At 38.7% G+C, this 16,260-nt stretch overlaps 1 protein-coding gene across 1 annotated transcript in view; it reads left to right on the forward strand.

The window, feature by feature from the left end:
• Positions 1–16,260, forward strand: part of LOC109429046 (protein fem-1 homolog B) — a 43,799-nt gene that overhangs the window by 8,992 nt on the left and 18,547 nt on the right. The gene's annotated exons all lie outside the window — the stretch shown is intronic.

A 16,260-nucleotide genomic window follows, 5' to 3' on the forward strand; every position in this document is an offset into this window, starting at 1 on the left:
CAAAGGCAGGGAAGCGGAATAGGACGCATCCTAAATCATACAGACCCATCAGTCTTTCATCAGTTTTGTTAAAGACTATGGAGAAAGTTCTTAACGATTTTATTAGTTCAAACTACATGCAAGAACATCCACTATCAGAAACCCAGTTTGCATACCAATCTGGGAAGTCAACAGTCACGGCGTTGCAATCTCTGGTGTCTAAAGTGGAAAAAACACTTACAGCAAAAGAAATAGCACTATGTTCATTTTTGGATATTGAAGGTGCTTTTGATAACACTTCCTATTCTTCGATGGCTCGTGCCATGGTAAAAAAGGGCTTTGATACGGCTATCATTAACTGGATTCATTCTATGCTTGCAAAAAGAGAAATCATTTCTGAGCTAGGTGGGTCGTCTATAATGATTAAGGCAACGAAAGGTTGTCCTCAAGGAGGGGTCCTTTCACCACTGATGTGGTCCTTAGTTGTAGACGATCTGCTAAGAAGCTTGGAGACACTTGGTTTCGAGGTTGTAGGCTTCGCAGATGATATTGTCATCATAGTAAGAGGAAAGTTTGATAGTATCATTTCAGAGAGAATGCAACAGGCTCTGCAATTTACCCATTCATGGTGTGTGCAGGAAGGCCTTAACGTCAACCCCTCAAAAGTAGTAATTGTTCCGTTCACTAGGAAAAGGAAGTTCAACCTCAAAACATTGAAGATTGGAGGTGTACAAATGCGTCTTAGTGAACAAGTTAAGTACCTTGGTGTAATATTAGACGCCAAATTAAACTGGAATGCTCATATTGAGTATGTAATTGGCAAAGCTACCAGTGCTTTTTGGTGCTGCTCCAAAACGTTTGGAAGAAAGTGGGGCTTAAAACCAAAAATGATAAAATGGATTTACACATCTATTATACGTCCCAAAGTAACGTACGCTTCGCTCGTGTGGTGGCCAAAAACAAAAGAGGCCACTGCGCAGGCTAAGCTTGCAAAACTTCAACGCCTGATGTCCATCGCTGTAACGGGAGCGATGCGAAGTACTCCGTCAAAATCGTTAGATGCAATTCTTTATTTGCTACCATTGCATGAATTTGTGCAATTAGAAGCGGAAAAGAGTATGATCAGATTAAAACGGTTGAAGGAATTTATGCCAGGAGATTTAGTAAATCACTTAAGCATATCAAAACACTTCCAAAGTAACTCTGTAATGAATATGAATGGAGATTGGATGAAACCAGTGGATAACTATGACATTCCTTACAACGTATGTGAAACATCGCGTTTAGAGTGGGATGCCGGAGGACCAGCTGTTCGTCAAGGTTCCATTAAATTCTTTACAGATGGATCAAAAGTTGGGACACAAACGGGGGCTGGGATCTTTGGCCCTGGAATAAACATTTCAGTGCCAATGGGGAACTATCCAACGGTGTTTCAAGCGGAGATCTTTGCTATTCTAGTATGCGCAGACTCTTGCTTAAAAAGAAAGTACAGATATGCAAATATTTATATTTTCTCTGACAGCCAAGCTGCGTTGAAAGCACTGAACGCTTATAAATGTACATCGAGACTTGTCTGGGAATGCATACTCTCACTGCGAAAACTGTCTCAAGAGAATTCAGTAAACATATATTGGGTTCCTGGACATTGTGGCATTGAGGGAAATGAAAAGGCAGACGAGCTCGCAAAACAAGGATCTAATACACAGTTCTTTGGACCAGAACCTTTCTGTGGCATATCATACTGTGCCATAAAAATGGAATTGAAACGATGGGAAGAACAAAGGGTGATTACCAACTGGATGGTAACCAAAAGATGTAATCAATCAAAAAGATTTATAACACCAAATGCAGGAATTACTAGGAAGCTCTTGGAGCTTAATAAGAGAACTTTGTGCACGTTCACTGGCCTAATAACTGGACACTGCCCGAGCAGATATCATTTGAAGAACATAGGTCGGGTTCAGAATGATATCTGTAGATTCTGTAACATTGAATTGGAAACCTCGGAACATCTGCTTTGCAGCTGTGGTGCTTTGTACAAACGTAGATCCAAATTTCTAAATTATGGTTGCTTGCAACCGAGTGAAATTTGGTCTCTCAACCCCGGGAAGGTAGTAGGTTTCATAAACTCTATTTTGCCTAACTGGGAAATGACGCGTCAGGATACTTAAGCGGATAACTTAATAAAGGGTGATCAGCTTTGTAAGATGCGAATAGTAAACAGGGGTATACCACAAAAGTTCAACTCACTGGACGCAGTGGTTCAACTCCCCCCAACAAAAAAAAAAAAAAAAAAAATAGCATGGATTTTGAGCATTTTCTTATAAGAAATCATCAGAATGAAATAAGGTTTTTATGTCACAATATATTTTTTACCGTAATTCTGGTTAACAGCCAACATTACTAGCTTACTGCAAAGCATTTTAACTTACATTAGAAAATATTTTCTAAAAACAAACATGAAAATTTATTCAATTTAAGTTATTACCCTATAGTGGGGCAAGTTGAGCACCCCTGATGGGAATATAGAAAATATTTTGAAATTATTGTAATCCAGTCAATAGTGCCGAACTGTGCCAAACACAAGTTTCCGTGTCCTCTACAACTATTTGGTTGCGTAAATTTAAAAAAATAAGCCACTTAATAATCGTTTATTGTTTTTCGGGTCATTTTGTATAAAGTATTAAAACTACATTATTTTTTCAATATTAGAGAAAGAAACTGATCATTTTAGAACGTGATACCATAGCTATAAACAAGATTTACTATATCAATCACTGTGTGGCCAATTTATTGTTAAAATATTAAGATTTTAATGAAGTGCTCTTCTTGCCCCGTGGGGGTGCTCGTCTTGCCCCGCAGCATGTTCGAACTGACCATAAAACACCTTTTTTGTTTAGTCAAAAAAAATAATCCTTGTTGTGCATTTTGAACCCTGCCATGTTTATGGGTGGTAGAAAACATGATATAGAAAAGAACTACTGAGAGGTACTTTGAAAAATTGTGATCACTTCCAATAAATTCAACGTGATCCTTAGGGTGCTCATCTTGCCCCGCCCTACCCTAATTATTGGCAGAGACAAACTCTCGATTAATAACGGTGGAAGTGATTGGATAAGCAGGATTTGTACCAGTTGGGACGTTACGCCATAAATAAGAAGAAGAAGAAGACACAGTACTGCGCTGTTAATGAACCGTGAAATATCTTTTTCTCTCGCACTAAATCATCTGCTTAATAATGCAGAGGCGAAACATGGTACACAGTGTTCGTATTAGGTTAACTGTTAGCTTTTCCGAGCGACGACTATGTCTATATGTACGTTCGGCATCGCGATCAGAGATTTATATTTAAAGGTTTCGTCATTAGAAAATCCCGTATCGTATACAAGTACCCTCTCAGTCTGGCAGCGTACAATTAAAAAAAATCTAACTGCCTTGTCAATTCGCGGCAGAAAAAGTAGCTAAAGCGAATCCACCCTGTCACAATTTTTGGCAGATCACATTCCGGAGATCAACGATCCTGCGTCACGTGGCCCGATGCATTTTCTTGGTGACGTAGCGAGCGTCGTCGAAACTTCTACGTCACATACCTAATGGTTGATGGCTTATCCTTCCTCTATGTATTCAGCATGATTGACGCGCATGACTTCTAACTTTTCCCGAAATGATTGGTTTCAGCAGGTCAGGGACTTTAGTTTGCGCTTGCGTTCGAAGCTACTATGTATATTGTATACAGTAGTCCAACCAGGGCGCAAAATTTTCGAGCAGACGAGCTGAAGTTCACCGTGCGGCAATTTTCATTCACTTGCCTGGCCTGCATATTCATATTCAGCTGCTCGATACTCGTTTGTCAACTGAATGAAAGTCAATGAATATTTGTAAACATCTTACAAAGTGGTAAATTGTTGATAAAATATTAACGTTTCGATTACATATAACGGTGCTTTACACGGATCTTTTCCCATTTGATTGTTGTGGAGTGTTTTTGGTGGGAATCGTAGCCATAAACGTAGGTAATTATTAAGATGTTGTTCGATCGGATTCATATTCAATGACTAGGAATTGACTGACAGTGTGAAGAAGGAGAGCGAAAATGAATTTGTTTGTTTTGAATATTCAGTGCAGAATCATTCAAATTCGTGCTGTTTTCAGTCAATGACTTTGAACATTTTGCACCCTGAGTCCAACGACGAACAGCTGTTTCGCATTCGAAGCAGCATCGTCTACTGTCGCCGGCGGTGTTTCGTTGACTCGTGAGATTGTTATACCTACCTAAACATACAGAATAGCAGCTCGCATCGGTGGAAAACGGATGAAAAGGGTAGAAAAACGAAAATGAAAATTGCATACACGCAAATGTGGATACCGTCAAGGCACCATTCACCGTGGATTTAAGAGGATTCGGGGCAAATAAGGGCTGTTATTTGACACCAGTCTTATAAACATTGTTGGTCCCGCTTTTAATTGCCTTTATTATAGGTTAAAATTAGAGCAATATCCACAGAAGTAGAAAATTTTTCACAAAATTTGGTGATATAGTACAATGAGCCATTTTACGAAGTGACAACAATGTTGATGATGATGTTGGTTTTCACGGGTTATTGGCCACTACCTCCTGTCAAAATTCATTCATAAAATCGGCTCATAAAATGGACTATTAGTGAAGGGTAGCAGGGTCGCCTAATTCCGTGGTAGGTCACCATTCACCGTGGTAGTAGGGACCCATTCACCGTGTATGAGAAATTTTATTCTACTTTGTTTAAAAATGATCAAAACTACCCAGCCAAGGGAATTTTCTTCGTTTAAATTCATTTCAAGTAATAACTTGCAAGATTTTATTAGAAAAACGAATGTTCAAATTTTCGATTTTTTCTAGATATATGGGACAATATGGAGCACGGTGAATGGAGATCATTGATTTTTAGGGTACCCATTTACCGTGCCTTTTTGTTCCAATTAAAAAGTACGAGTAATCGTACTTTCTGGTTAAACTTACTTCGGAAATGCAAAATACATACCTAATATGTGAATTTAATTGCTTCTTGGTGGAATAAAAACGTTATTACATTTAGTTTATCCGAAGACTACTTCATCAAGAAGACATGCAACTCTGTTATTTTCCCATACTAACGCAAGCGTCACCGACGGCACTGCCGCCTGTTGAGTTAAGGTGGTACCTTTGTATAAAAGTGTAAGAGTGTATTGGTGCGAGTATGAAGATTTACTCACACTATCATAAAAAGTTCCACCTTTATCCGTGGTGGCGCTGGTAACAGTGACTCCCGATCTTCGGCAGTGTTGCAAGTCTTCTTGATAGAGTGGTCTTCGGTTTATCGCTTAAATCACCTTAGCGCAGTTTTCGTTTTTTCACTATGAATGCAGTGAACGAGCAGAAACCCGCTTCATGTAAAAACACTTTAGTGTCAAAATGATACTTTTAAATGTTTCTAATGAGCGTTTTGACATGGTAACAATACATTAGTGTTGTATTGGTGAAATCGAAGGGAAATTGTCATATCATTCAATCATAATATGGAAATAATGAAAAAATATTCGAAGGCACACGGTGAATGGAGCCCCCACGGTGAATGGCACCTTGACGGTACAAGAAGACCGACGCGATCAGCAGCCCATGTGTGTTCTAGCGCCGGCGAAGTTATTACATATATCTTTCAAGGAGATATATTGTGAAGAAAGAAAGGAAGCACGTCTTATTGATGGGTTTCTAACAGATGTTGCAGGAAAGCTATTTAATAATAACGAAAATTCTTCGTCGTTGGGCTTTGTGAGTAGGTTTTGAATAATATTGGTGATGCTCAAATACGTGTTATAGTACAACAAAATATCGATGTACATACAACTGAACGAATGTGACTTTGCGAATACCAAAAAAAGAAGACTATTTTTCACATTTATTTAAATACCTACATATGTATATTTATTTGTTCAACATCACATTTAAGGACAGACTTGTTAGAATCCCACTATGGCCGACTTTGGCACCTAGTCACGATTTCGAGCGCACAAACCTCTTAAACAAAATCAGCGCACCTGATCTTCTTATTTTAAGCTTATTACAAGTGAGCAAGAACAGAATAATAAAATGTACTGTTGCTTGAAAGCTGCTTCTTGAGATTTGTGCGTCTGAAGTTCTGATGCACTGTTGAAACGGGATTTCTAGACGTTTGTCCTTAAGATACGCCGCTCTACATCTTCGGTTGATGGTTTTGTTTCCTGGACTGAAAAAAATCTCGGGATTTGGGATTTTTATTTTTGAAATCCCGGGACTTCCCGGGAAATATCAAAGTTTCTCGTAAACCAATGAATATTAAATGGAACGAATTCCGAAACAACTTAATCAATTTTGATCGACTTATAGAAACGTTCAATTCTGGAGCTCGATTTGAATAGGTCGTATGTGCTTATGTCGATTAAAAATTCGATCAGTTGGATTCGTTTATTATAGCGAATACCATTGAAATTGAGCAAAGTTGATACATACAGCAGAATCCTCACAAAACAGGCTTTCTGTTCCATCATGGAAAGTTTGCAAAATATCTGCCATATTGCTACAATGACTAAAATAAACTGATCGAATTTTATATCGACAAAAGCACATACGACCTATTTACATCGAGCTCCAGAATTCACCAATGTTCATAACTATACCAGCAAACAATCCCCAGAACTTTTAAAGTACCGTAATCCGGGGTATCATTGATCAGCGGGGTAACATTGATCGGCTTGACCCACCTCATGAAATGTTCAAACAAACAATTTTCATTGAATCAGTTTCTGCTAACGAATAGTTTTTATTAAGCTGTTACTGTTTAGCTACTAAATGACATCAAGTTCATGAAAATTGAGTTTCATAATCATATAAATAATTCGGTTTTTCCTTAACTGTGTTTCGTAACGAAATGGGATACGTTCTCAAACATTTATGCTTGGCGTGGTTACTAGATACAATATTAAGTTCAAAATCACTTTAAAAGCTCAATATAATATCCCAGAGTTGGATTTCATAAGCAAACGCTCCTTTTCAATAAATTATACGATTAATTGAAAGTAGGGTTTCAACTGCTTATGTCATTGCCTACCTTTAGGCGTTATTCGCGGTTTAAAGAATTTTTATCCTCAAATAACCCTAATAAACCAACACCATACACGGACCGTAATGCAGACGGTTCAACAATACCGCATACTGTTCGAATTGTATCTCGAATGGGTGGTTAAGCACATCTTATGGTTATCGTTTATGCGGGAACTCAAAAAAGACATAACTTGTAAGCAAAGCTGCCACATTACAGGGTTGCATACGATAAAATTTTTCGCACCTACTCGTTTATTTTTAAACCGCAAGGCAATGGAACAAGTAAGTTAACTAAAAAAAATAGTATATTTTTGAAACTATTTTATAAGCTTACAGCTCTAGCGGAATATTTTGAGATAGTAAAATAAACGAGGGGATGCCAACTTTTTTCGTGTACGGAATACAGATAATGTGGCATTTTGGCAACATATTCGAAATCAGGGCCCCCAAATTTAGTAAGTAAGAGTATTTTCAACGCAAACGAATATTGTTAACTTAGGTGATCAATGTTAGCCCAAATCAACAAAATCAAAAATTAGAATAAAAATTCTATTTAAACATGTTTTCAAGTTTTGAAGTAGCTTAACACATACTCAGAGGGTCAGTACTCGTTTTAAAAATATAAAATATGTATCATTTGCTTAAACAAAGGAATTAATCAAGAAAAATCGAAAATTTCGATCAATGTTACCTCGGATTACGGTACCCATCTTTTTCCACAATAAGTTATCTTGGACTATTAAGCCACGTTTGCTCAATCTAAGTTTTAAGCAGTATTTGTTAGAAGATTGGTGATGAAGTTACTGGAGAAAAAAAAATATTTTGAGGCATTTTAAGCATTATAGGCAAAACACATTTTTGAGTAAAAGCTTTCATATATTATTTTTTAACTTATTTCTAACCGTATTTTCATTTCTAGAGGAAATTATAAATATAGAGTCAACAGAATTGTTTCGTCAAATTCACCGAATTCCAATATTTTTTTTCGACATATTTGGCAATATTACTTCCTTTAGCAATCTCTTCAAATGATTCATTGTTGTTTTTGTAAGAAATTCTTACTTTCTTATTATGCGAAGGAGTGTAAACAGTTTTGTGGCTTTTAATTCCGCCCTGTTATGCTTATCCTTTTACATATATGCGTATTTTGACAACCAATTTTAATATTCCTCAATGTCAGTTATCCAGATTTCTTATTATTCTTTTTTAGGGTATTACATTATCACCGAAACGGGTTTGTAGTATATTCGGTGAAATTTAATGCTTTGTTTAAAAAATAAAAAAGAGCCCAGAAAGATTTGATCTTACTGATGGGGAGTGAGTTTTCCTTTGTGTTTTTTTATAAATCTTCGAAGAAAATTCTGCACAAAATCTGAATACGGGATGCATTTTTCTTGCAAAAAAAATCCAAAAATTTTTAAATTTCTTTCCGCTTGAAACTTCTCCGATGATTTCTGCCCAGAATATTTTCATAAATTTCGGAAGATACTCTACCTTGAAATTGAAAGGAAATGTCTCGAGGAATCCCATCAGAAATAGCTTCACGACATCGTCAAAAATATTCAAAAGATTGCATAATAAAGAATTGCAGAATTTCCTTAACCCGCGAGCGGTCGCGTCGTGTACTGAGTACACGCACCATAAAAAAATGCACGCATGTGATACACAGCGTGAGCGCAGCGTCGCTGCAGGTAGTCAAAGACGCGTCTTTGAGCGTTAAACAATCGATCATATTCTGGAAATGAAAAAGAGAACCTAATATCGGTTCTTTTAGGAGATTTCTCACAGAAGCATGTAAACGAGTAATCCTGCTCTCTTTGTAAAAGATCCACGGCTCACTCGCTCACTTTACTGATGCGGATATTTTAAATGGGTGCAGATCTGTTTGCCCATCTCTAATTTGTAGTACCAATAATCATCACACTCCAATATTCCTTTCTCTTCCCAACTGAACTAAACTGAAAGAGCTTGGTCGGTGTCGTTACTGGTAAGGCGCTATCCATAAACCACGTGGTCATGAGGGGGGGGGGGGGGGGGGTCGGCCAATGACCATTTTGTATGGACAAAAAAAAATTTTGTATGAACAAATGACCACGGGGGGGGGGGGTTGAAAAGTCCCAAAAAAATGATCACGTGGTTTATGGACAGCCCCTAAGAAAATGTGCTGCCAGAATTGTACTTTGAGATTATGAGTGGATTAACTCATTTTTTTCCGTGTAGAGGTGAAGTACTGACTGATATTGGCTTGATTGATACAAATGATCGGGACAGGCAAAATTTAAATTAAAAAAAATGATCATCTACCTTTTACTTTTCAGTGCATCGAATATTCTCAAATTTTTACTATAAGTTCATCAACTAGTTGTGCATTAGTGGCCCTAAAGATGAAAAAGATCGGGCTATTCTATACGAAGTTAAGAAGATTCTAGAACAAGTATAATTATCCAATAGCCAACTTCGAGCTGTTACATCTCCAGATTTAATGAACCGCAATGCAATGAAATTTTTAACATTTATGACTTTTATATAATGAGCTATGAAAAACTTAAGACTTACGGAACATAAATTTTTTAACACAGAAGAAACTATAACGATTAAATTATTTTTCTCAATTAACACCAAATTTCCCAAAAAATCAACATCACTTTAAAATTCGAGATGGAAGGTATAGTTCATTTAAATAATTGACTTGAATAAAAATATGTTTTGGAGGTAAGTAACAAACTAACCGGCAATAAATCGAAAAAAGTAATGGGATACATTAAAAAATAGATTAATTTACTAAAAAATCATAAAATAATTGAAATTGCTATAATTTTTTTGCTCAATAATAATTTCAGTTTAGTCAAACGTTTTTCAAAGCACATTATATTAGTCATAAACCGTCAAAATTTCATTGCATTCGGTTCATTCAATCTGGAGATATAACAGTTCAAAGTTAGCTATCGGATAGTTATGCGTTTTTTAGAATCTTTCTAACTTCATGTAGAACATCCCGATCATTCCCAAATTTGGACCATTGATATACAACTACCTTACTTCAACTTACAATTAAAATTTGGGATTATTTGAGACACTCGAAAAGGTACAGCTAGTTTACCATTTTTTGAAGAGTGAAAATTTTGCGTGTCCCGATCATTTTGTTTATCCTCTGTATACGATAAACAGATCTATAAAGGCGCTGTCCATAAACTACGTAGACTTTTTTGGGCCATCTCAGACCCCCCCCTCCCCCCTCGTAGACTTTTTTTCATACAAAATTTTCGAAATTTGTATGGAGCGTAGACTTTGGCCAGACCCCCCCGTCCCCCCCTAAGAGTCTACGTAGTTTATGGACAGGCCCAAATAATAGCTAAAATTAATACCTGGGATATCATTAATAGCAAAACTTTATATCGAAAGATCAAATGAATAGCTTTTGAAGCACAAGCAAGAAGAATGCAGATCGACATTGAAGAAAATTTAAGAAACGATTGAATGCATAGCGAGTAAAGAAATGCTTTTCTGGTTACCAACTGTAAGTTGATGAGCATTATACAGATAATCCGAAGGCAGTTACTGATCGCACAAAGTATTTTTTATCAAGAAAAATAAAATCCAGAGCAACCCAACAACCTGCTCGTCCAGTTTGATCACCAGATCTACCAATGACAGGGCCCATATAGCCGAGGCGGTAAACGCACGGGTATTCAGCATGACCATGCTGAGGGTGACGGGTTCGATTCCCGGTCGGTCCAGGATCTTTTCGTAAAGGAAATTTTCTTGACTTCCTTGGGCATAGAGTATCTTCGTGCCTGCCACACGATATACGCATACAAAATGGTCATTGGCAGAGGAAGCTCTCAGTTAATAACTGTGGAAGTGCTCATAGAACACTAAGCTGAGAAGCAGGCTTTGTCCCCATGAGGACGTTACGCCAAAAAGAAGAAGAAGAAGTGGCCTACCCACATTACGGGCTCCATTGAAGAACGAATATCTTTTAAACCCCATCAACAATTCAGTAACAAATTTTGAAAACGACGTATAATCAATGGTGTAGCATTGATTATACGTCGTTTTCAAAATTTGTTACTGAATTCATCCTTCAGCACGGGTCACCTTACATTTTTAGCGACTTATAAAGAAAGACGTGCAGTTCGTACTCGTACTACGTAGAGTGACTGGAAGGGAGAGTGGCGTCATGTTCCGATTTTGACAGGTCTCCTGCTCGTTTGGAACGCGCGTTTGTATGGATTTGACAGCAATTTAACACATGATCTTTGTTCCAATTTTGACATTGACGCCACTCTAAGTTAAAGGCACTCTAGTACTACGGTGTTCTTTATTATGACATAATACATTTTTTGAAATGGCAAGGCCTACTACAGTTCGGCCATCTTGATTTTTCACATCGTCCTTGATGTGCTCGGCTATTTTCCTTAAAGCTCCAACTCGTTGACAAGGTCTCCGATGTTGTAATGCAACACTTATGCTTAAATCTTCACCTGCTGATCGCAACGCTTCTGTATCATTCCATTCCGTAACTCCTCTCGCCGACATCGTCCGAGAGTACCTACCGGTTATAGATAGTAGAGTAAACATAGATCCGTGTTGATGAATCCGTTGTATCCAAACGAACTGTCAAAATCTGTATCCAAACGAGCATGACGTCACGGTTTGGACAACATCAACGGAGCGCATGACGTCATATTCATCCGTCACACTCTTGAAAATTACTACTTACACGCTTGATTAGTCAGCGGTGTCCGCGGATCTATGTTTACTCTACTATCTATACTACCGGTTAAGTTTTTTTCACCCAACTGCTAGTTCAAAATACTCAAATATGAGTTCAATGCTGTTTACTCAATTTTGGCTTCCCGCACCGAACTGTCAAAGTTGGGTTGGTTTGCTCTTCGCTCTCTGACAACAACAAAGAGAGTGGAGACAAAAAAGAACTCAAAAGTGAGTTAAAAATAACTCAAATTTAGGTACTTGAGTGTCTCCGTGTAGGATTTGAAACCTGATATCAATTTTAAAAAGATTTTTATCACTTTTTGACAGTTGGGCAACTGCTTAACAGCTCTGCCCAGTACAAAATCCGACGAGGGGTGATTCATCAAATCGCTCCCACTCAAACTTTAGATTAATTTTGAAATTGGTTCTCGGGTACCATAATTCATGAAAATTTGGATTTCGGCTCAATTTGGCATGCAGATTCAGAATAGGTATGGAATTATTTCAACACCGCTAAAGAAGCCAATTTGGCTCACACACAGCAATTGCTGTAGCTGTGGTGCAAGCTATCAGGATTTTAACGTTTGTTCAGCAGCAACCTCGCCACACAATACTGCTGAGCGTCAACGAAAAGTTCACTAGTATTATAGTTTCCCCTAACCTCGGCCAAACCGCGAGTTTACGGTTCCTCAAAACTAGCATATGTAGTGATATGTAGTAAGTCGCAAATACGAAATGGTAAACAATGTTCAAAATGCATCCGGTTCCGTTATGTTTCATGGCGCGTGAGCCTTAAACAAATGATTAAGTAAAAAAGGTAGGAAGAAACTGTGAAGACATGCCTAAGAACGCCAAATTGCAGCGACAGAAGTTGTGGAAATGTACATCCCATTCGAATGCAGGTCACCTGCTGCACCTAGACCTATACTGCGCTACGTCTGACAACTCGTGTCGTCTGGTGTGATACGCAATAAAATTTTGACCATGAGCTGCACTGCAATTATATTACTGGTTCCTCGTGCCGAATCGATTACTTATCCCAGTAGCAAATAATACAGGCATATAGTGTATACAACACTAGTACACATGCATACTGTCCGAGATTTTACACATTGGTGACACATTTCCCAGGGAAAACCATTTAGTTGTTGATTTGTTATATGGGATAAAGGCTCGATCGGCGCTGACCATGAAAAGTGGGACATAAACAGAGAAATTCCCTAGTGATTAACCTCATTGTTTGCTCCAATAATGATGGAGATAAACGCTTGATTAAAATTGGGCATTATGTAGATGGATCAGCCGTGAATCTACCTGAATTATTTAATCGATAAATAGCTAAAAAAAAGGACCTAGGAATATCTTGCTTTTCCATTAGCAGAGATTTTCACAAATAGATTAAAATTTCTTGCTTGTCGTCATGGGTTTTCGGCTGTGGTCGAAAACAAACATTTTACACTCGGCGATCAAATAATGAACTAGAGACATGCTATTTATGATCGTGTGTTTGTTTTGTTTGCTGCTTGGCGTCATTATTAACACAGTTACTTGAAAAGTTCCAATACGTAACTGATTGTAGCAATTGTGTTAGTTTCAAATCCCCTTTTCATATTTCGATCAAAATTAATAACCAAGCGTCTCCATTTGTACTGCACACAAGCTTGACTCACCACGCGCCTCCTTTTTCAAACGTTATGAGCTATCGCAATTATAGCTGGCATTTATCATTCATTGCAAACGACTTTCCACGTTATTATTAGAACAACGCGCTGCTAAAAATAAAAATCCCTTATACTGGATCATCTTTGTCTATCGGGGAGCAGCGATCATCCAGCTCGGTTCAAAGATCGCTCTTCAACCTGCGTGGCTTTCTTCGACGGTTTATTCGCCGCTGAAGCTAATCCTGCACTTGCTTGCCGTAGGATTTACAAACAAACACGCGAATATGGTTTTACATCCATAGAGGTCCACGATCGCCCATTAAACCTATTCTCGGATTTGTTGTGATACATGCTGTCGCCGCCGCGCCGCTCCTCTCCTAACCAGGGAAAATGAGGAAAATGAGAAAATCCTACGCGGTTGTGAGTGAAATGCGCGAATACACAAGCGCACGAGCGTAAAACTCGGCTTTTTGGTGCGGATGTAATTTGTCGTCGTAGCAATAATGATGGGAGGTAAATATCCGGGAATGGGATTTCAAATACGCTGCACTAGTAACCGGGAAATGGGCGTTAAGAATAAGAAAACAGAAGTCATTCATCGCAAACAATTGATTATACGCTTTTGTTGTGGGATTCGTAGGGCTTGTAACTACGCTGTAGAGTGTTTTCAATGTCGACGAACTTTGATCAGACCGATGGAATCTACGTTTATTTTTTACTTTAAGGCTATTATTCAAACAAAAATTCTACGAAATGGAATAAAACGCAAATTTTCGTTCTGAGTCGACAATCCAATTTCTAGAACAGCTTTAATGCGACTTATTCATGGTTGATCTAGATTACAAATTGGTACCCCAAGGAAGTACGACAGAAACTCATCGAATTATCTGTAAACAAGTTTAAGCTGTTTGAATGGCCTACGTGATACTGCATTCGTTTCTTCAGATATTGCTCTAGAAACTTTGCACTTTGATCAGAAAATAAACCATGTATCAATCCAGAAATTTCTTACAAGCAAGATCCGAAATTCCACGTTTTTTCTTATGCATACAGATTGTACCATCGCGAAATGGTACAATAATAAATTCCAAGAAATCCTCCCAGCTTCTCATATGAGTTTATTGAAGAGCATCAATACAAGACATTATCAGCAATTTCGCCAGAAGTTTTCTTGAAAATATTGTCCCTACGGGAATGCGTTGCTAGTATATCCTGAATAGCCCTGGGGGTACATAGAGCCAAAGTAAAATATCTTAATCCTGGACGGCTGCTCGCTTTAGCCTTGACCTGAGCCCAGGTCAGATTCCCACAGACTTCGTTGATTTCCTTGTTGAGGCTTCGTCTCCACGAGGCTATAAGTCTGCCTCTGGTGCGATGACCTGTCTGACTCCAATCCAGCGGTTGCTTGCAGATTTCGCCAAGCGATTGAAAGTTTTCGAGCTTCTCCACTGCTAGTCCAACTACTGTAAAGTTGGTGGGGTTGTCCGTGTTGACATTCAACGATTTGGTCTTGCTGACGTTGATGGTTAGATCCGTCGTAGAGCGTAGAGCGTTTGGCCAATCCGTTGGGCTAGTAGAGCATCATCATCGGCCAAATCGAATTCGTTCAGATGCTCCATAGCGGCTACCAAAATGGCTCACGATTCGGTGCACGGTCAATCGTCCCCACCATGATCTCGTCGATTACGATGTGAATTAGTAACTACCCGGATAGGGTCGGACAAAGCTCCGTTATGCAGGACTCTGCATGTATCTTAAAGCCTTGTACTGCGCTTCGGTGAGGTTGACGATTTTATTCGAAACTCCCTTGCTTCTGAGGGCGTCCCACAGATTTTCATGGTTCAGATAATCGAGAGCTTTTTCTCAGTCAATAAATACCGGATATAGGGACTCTTGGAATTCGTTTACCTACACTAATATGATAGAGTGTGACAATATGTTCCACACAAGATCTTCCGGCACGGAATCCTGCCTGCTGCCGCCGAAGAGTCGCGTCTATCTCCTCCTGTATTCGACTTAGAATAACTTCGCACGAAACATTGAGAACAATATTGTAGTAGGCTATGATAGATTTAGTTTGTACATTATGACAGAATGAAGGACGTAATAGTCGGATCTGGACGTATTTCATATATTCCTTACAATTCAGAAGTGGGATATACTACCCGTATTCGAAGCCGTTGGATTCAAATTTTGAGTTGCTTGCCACTGCAGAAGATTGTGAAACAATCTCCAACAAGAAAGTGAAATCGAAAATAGAACTGGTCGTTGAAGGAAACATTGAAGTTTGAGAAGAGAAGCATAAATACGGCGCATTATTCTCGAGCTGGAAAGTTTGCGAGAGGAGTTATGGAACAGAAACAGCTAGCTGTAATCAAACTGTAACTGGCCAACGGGGAAACAGCGCGTATTTTTAAGAAAGCGGCGCATAACAAAATCGGATAATATGTTACCGTGTTGGAGTTTGGCGGAAACTGACAAGAGGCTGGTGAATCACTCCGAGGACTATGTGTAACGTCAAGGCCCATATAGCCGAGGCGGTAAACGCACGGGTATTCAGCATGACCATGCTGAGGGTGACGGGTTCGATTCCCGGTCGGTCCAGGATCTTTTCGTAAAGGAAATTTCCTTGACTTCCTTGGGCATAGAGTATCTTCGTGCCTGCCACACGATTTACGCATGCAAAATGGTCATTGGCAGAGGAAGCTCTCAGTTAATAACTGTGGAAGTGCTCATAGAACACCAAGCTAAGAAGCAGGCTTTGTCCCAATGAGGACGTTACGCCAAGAAGAGAGAGAGAGTGTAACGTCA

Source organism: Aedes albopictus, chromosome 2 (genome assembly GCF_035046485.1).
Source record: "Aedes albopictus strain Foshan chromosome 2, AalbF5, whole genome shotgun sequence".
Taxonomy (NCBI): Eukaryota; Metazoa; Arthropoda; class Insecta; order Diptera; family Culicidae; genus Aedes; species Aedes albopictus.